This window comes from Pistacia vera, unplaced genomic scaffold (assembly GCF_008641045.1).
Source record: "Pistacia vera cultivar Batoury unplaced genomic scaffold, PisVer_v2 Contig460, whole genome shotgun sequence".
NCBI lineage: Eukaryota > Viridiplantae > Streptophyta > Magnoliopsida > Sapindales > Anacardiaceae > Pistacia > Pistacia vera.
Genome location: NW_022196291.1, coordinates 774,763 through 780,360, shown reverse-complemented (window position 1 = coordinate 780,360; position 5,598 = coordinate 774,763).

The following is a 5,598-nucleotide window of genomic DNA, read 5'->3' as shown; positions in this document are numbered from 1 at the left end:
ATCAAAGCATGGAGAAAGTTCTTCTTTAAAGGATTTTACAAGTTCCTCAATCCTTAAAGAGTTCTTTTGGCTCTCGTTTTCAACCTTCAAGATTTTTTCCTTATGTATGAATTTATCTGTGCTCTCAAGGCATGCACCAGAGGGATCATCCTCCTGCGATATACCTCGTGTGATCCAGTTTGTATGATAACTAGGATACAACCTTTGAAAGAAAACATTACAAGCCTCATTCGCTTCCTCTACTTCAGAAGTTTTCAACCACCAGTTTTCCTTTTCTAAAATTTGGAAAACAATGTGATCTACTTCTTGCCTTAGTTTCACCGGTCTAAAACCGTTTCTAACTTTCGAAACTTTAGGCTTGACAAGAATAGGGATTTTATGTCCTCCTAGGATAATGTGGTCCTTATCCTGAGTAAATGGCCTAACTTCTGCTTGACCTCACAGAAAGCTATTTCCGAGAATAAAATCTACCTCCAAGTAATCCACTACTAGGACTTCCCTTAGAGTAAATTTTTTCTTGTTTAACAGTACAACCACGTTTTCTACCACATCCGTGATCATACTTTGACCTCCATCTGCAACCGTATTTAGGATAGGTTTTTCCAATGGTTTCCAAAGCTCTTATGGAAAACATTGCTTCCTTGCAATACATTTGGCTGCTCATGTGTCTACAAGAATATCCAGAGTATATTCCTCATATTCTGGAAAACACAGTTTAGCACGTATGCATGTGTCAATAGTCCCCTGAACTGTCGCATGACAATGCATTTCATGACTCATCATCATTTTTGTGCTTGGAGTCTCCTCTTCATATATTGGGATTTGCACAGATTTATACCCAACTATTTTCCTGCTATTGCTACTTCCAGCATCACTAGCAGTGTCATCTGTTTCCAGTATATTTTTCCTTGATATGATAGGCCGAATTTCCTTATTCTGCTCTAGAGACATCGAATTTCTAGGCGTAGGAAGAGTAACCTCAACCTCATTATCAAGTTCTTGGATTTGAATTCCCTGATTTGGGTTTAATTCCACCACGCTGGGCTGCGTTGAATATTCCAAAACCCATCGTTTTGGCCACATAAGAGCTTTAGCATTGACTACCGTAGGTCGAATGGGAATTACAGAATCCTGTCCTGGGCCATAAACCTCAATATCTGCACTGGAGTTCATACGTATAGGATTAACAGAATTTATCGAGCGATAAATTAACCTATACTGAATTGCTATTCCATCACTAGAAGCCATCAAGTCTTCTAGTCCGGAAGTATGAATTCGAAGAACCATAATCCATTTGAGGTTTGGATCCTGGAGACTAACCATATATCCTAGTTTAACAGTCCCGTAGGCACCTCCCAAAGCTAGATTAGCGTGAAAACCGCCAACTAGAGCTTTACCAAAAGTAAGCCATCGTTTGTCCAGTAAAGCGACCTGAATAGGTACATTCATTACTCTACGGAATAGTCCCTGCACACGAATCTGTACAGCACCAAGTTGTACATAATTATACTTGCCATTTGCCCGTTTGGCAAGACTTCGAATCTTTCGTAGCCACTTGTCATTCGAGAGCACTAATTCACCCTCTCGAGACTGAGATAAAGCTACACGAACAGGTTTTTCGTGTACATCTTCCAAGCCTTTAGCTTTAAATAGCCACTTAGAGCATTTCTCAAAAACCTCTCTAGGTGTTAACCTCGGGATTACCCAATTGTCAGGGTTACACGAGTGATCCTCGTAATTAGATGATGAACTAATTATTGAGTTAAGATGTTCATCTTCATTTCTAATTGGGATAAGATCATCCTCATCACCTATTCTGCTATTCTAAGGATATTCATTAAGACTACACGTCTGTTTCATGAATATACCTATGCGTTGAAGATTTGAAGATTATTCCTCAAAAGTCATATCTTTTGAGTTATCCTTTGAAGAATCGGAATCATCAAAGTAATCCGAAATTAATTCATAAACCTCATCATCTGAATCAATTTTGTATCCCCAAATTGGCTCAAATTCAGAAGTTTGACTTTCTGTGTTGACTTCCAAAAATCTTATCGCAGCCTTTTTCTTTCCCTTATGAGGGCATTTGTCCGCAAAATGATTCTTGTCACCACAAATTGATGAGAATGAAAAATGTCATATTTACCCCCCTCAATGTTTAGTCTTTCATACGTATTTGTTGCCTAAATGTACTCATTATTATTCTATTTTGATTTAGGATGAAAATAGAGGCGTTAATTGCAAAACGGAACTAATTAAGTGAATTCGGACAGTTTCGACATTGTTTCGTAATCTGGGCATAACTCTCTCGTCCGAGCTCCGATTGAGATGATTCAAAATGCTGTGGAACGCTAAGAAAGAGATCTACAACTTTCATGTTTTGAGTTTGGAGATATACTCTCTGAATCAAGGTTTGTAATTGAGGTTGTAAAGAGAAACAGTTGAGGAAAAGTTGAGAGGGGAGTTGTACATTTAACGCCCCACTTGAGGTACGTAGCTAATGTTTCTTCTTTTGCTCTTATTTGAGTTGGTTTATTAGTATTATTGTTTAGTTGACCTTTGATTGAGTGATATGTTGAATAATTGCCTTGAAATTGGTTGAAATAGAAGAAGTTCAGTGTTCCAGGCTTCACCGGGGCGAAGAAGAATCTTCGTCGCGGCGAAGAGGTGTTGAAGCCACAGGAAGCTACTGGACAGTTTCGCCGCGGCGACAGAAGGTTCCTCGCCGCGGCGACGTGCCAACCAAAATGTTTGTTAAGTTTTAGATATTTTCTTCCCTAAGGGCAATTTGACCATTCTACCTCTAATTAGTAGGAAAAGTGAGGAGTAAATTGAAAGGATTTTTCATGGAGAATATGTTGATATGGGGGTGTGTTTGTAATGAATCAAAGGATATAGATGGAATTCCCAAGGAAGAGTAAGGGCAAAATGGGAATGCTTGTGCATAAATTTCATTAAAAGGAATTAAGTCATTGCAAACCCTTCATTCTTCTTCTCCATCGCCACTCTCCTTTCTTACTTCCTCTCAAATTCTCTTTCTTTTGTTCAAGGATTTTTAGAGGGCTTTTGGAGTGATTTGGGGTAGAAAATCAATCTAAGGCATCCTAAGGTAAGGATTCTTGCTTTGGATGTGAAGTTTTGTGAGATTTTGAGTATATTTGAATATTGAGGGTTTTTGTTCATTTGTTTAAAGAGTAGAGAAAAAGTCAAGCAAACCAAGAGAAAGGAAGAGCTAGTGAGATCTCTCCATAACAAGGTAAGTAAATCCCAACCCAAGTTGAGATTTGAGAATTTTCTTGATTAGGGTTTTTAATAGCAATTATGTATGTATGTTATATACATGTTATATGCTATGTTATTGAGTTTTAAATGGAGATTATTATTGCTTGTGGTTGTTCATACACTTCAATTGTGAGAAGTGAGATGTGGGTTGGAAATGTAGTTTGAGATGGAATTGAAGGATATTGAGAAATCCTTTTTGGAAGTGTCTTTCTTTGGCAGGAATTATGGCTATGTGAGGGAGTTTCTCCCCATTTTGGATGGTTAGAGAAAGACATAGACTTATTGTTATAGTAGAGTTTTATTATGCACTTGAGTTGTTTGATGAAATGCCTAATAGAGGTTTGAGTATGAGTAGTGAACCTTAATTCTTGCAACATTGCATGTTGGCATTTCATAAGTGCATTAGTGGAGATGAACCATCCATAGGCACTAATTGTGCATTGAAAAGTGACCTAAGAAAGAGTAGGAAACTTTGTGTATGCACTTGCTCTATGAGTAGAGAACTTTGTGGATGCAACTACTCTAAGGGTAGAGAGAATGAGAAGTGCTAAAGTAGAGTGAATGAGAAGAGTATTAGAAATAGGTTGATGCTTTGTGATCATCACCCGACAGTTATGAGAATCGGGTTGATGCTTCGTGATCATCACCCGAATAATTATTAGAATCGGGTTGATGCTTTGTGATCATCACCCGATTAGTTATTAGAAATGGGTTGATGCTTTGTGATCGTCACCCAAAAGTCATGAGGAACGGGTAGGTGCTTTGTGGTCTCCACCCAATAGTTACGAAAACCGGGTAGGTGCTTCGTGATCCCCACTCGGTAGTTACTAAGAACGGGTTGGTGCTGTGTGAACTCCACTCGACAGTCATGAAGAGTGAGATGGTGCTTTGTGAACGCCATTCGGCCATACCTCCGGTAAGATGAGGACATGACGTTTAGTAGAAAACAACAGAAAGTGTGAGGAAAGAATTAGGAGAAATCATACGGGGATAAACAGATAGAGGGTTTACTTACTGAGCATTATTTTGTGCTCACCCCGTTATTTTCCTTTGTGGATGCAGGATCTAGGTGATGATGCAGTCGGAGGGGCGTCGGCAAGCGAGAGCAATAGCTACATTGTTTCCCCTGTTTCCCCTGTTTTTGTCTTTGTAAATGGCTTTTTGTAAATGATGCGCTTTGTGTATAAAAGACTTATTACATGTAATAAAAAGAAAAGTTTTGGGCCCATTTTCTATCATTATTATGCATGAATTGTACTAGTTACAGCAGTTGTTACAGTACATGAATTGGTTGTGATTAGTTTCCTTGTTTGCATTGATTGATTGAGAGTAATTGTGGAAAATGATGAAGAGAGATGAATTTCATTAACTTTACTTTATTTTATTTTGCTGCTTCCTAAGTTAGGTACGAATATGCATGGATTAAATATTGTTGCTTATGCATCATACTGATGTTCTTGATATGACTTGAGATGATGGTGTTCCTGATATGACTTGAGTGTAGGGTTTGTTCGAATTAGTTTGCCCAAGGACGTGCAAAAGCTAAGTGTGGGGGAATTTGATGAGAATGCAAAATGTCATATTTACCCCCCTTAATGCTTAGTCTTTCATACGTATTTGTTTCCTAAATGTACTCATTATTATTCTATTTTGATTTAGGATGAAAATAGAGGCGTTAATTGCAAAACGGAACTAATGAAGTGAATTCGGACAGTTTCGACATTGTTTCGTAATCTGGGCATAACTCTCTTGTCCGAGCTCCGATTGAGATGATTCAAAATGCTGTGGAACGCTAAGAAAGAGATCTACAACTTTCATGTTTTGAGTTTGGAGATATACTCTTTTAATCAAGGTTGTAATCGAGCTTGAAGTTGACGCACCTGCACTACCGACGTTCTAGAACATTCCGCCTTGTCATGCAATTTAAATAGGCAGATTATTACAAGAAGTTTTGAAGACCTATTGCACGCAAATTAAAGCTGGAAAACACCACTTTCCTATTTTATTTTAGGACTTTATTATTTTATTTCCAATTAATCAGATTAGGATAAATATTACTTTAGGATATTAGAATATTTTGAGGAGATTGAGTAGAATTAGAATTCGAATTTACATATTTTTAAAAGAGAGATCAGATTAGGGATTACAAGACATATCACACACGCCTCTCTCTAGTCTTCTCTGTAACTTTTCCTTTGGAATTTTCGTGATGGCCATAAGAGGCTAATTTTGATAACTTGGTCGAAGGAAACGGAGGCCTCGGAATCAATAACTGTGAGATCTATTCCATTTTATTTCAGTGTTCAATTTTATGCT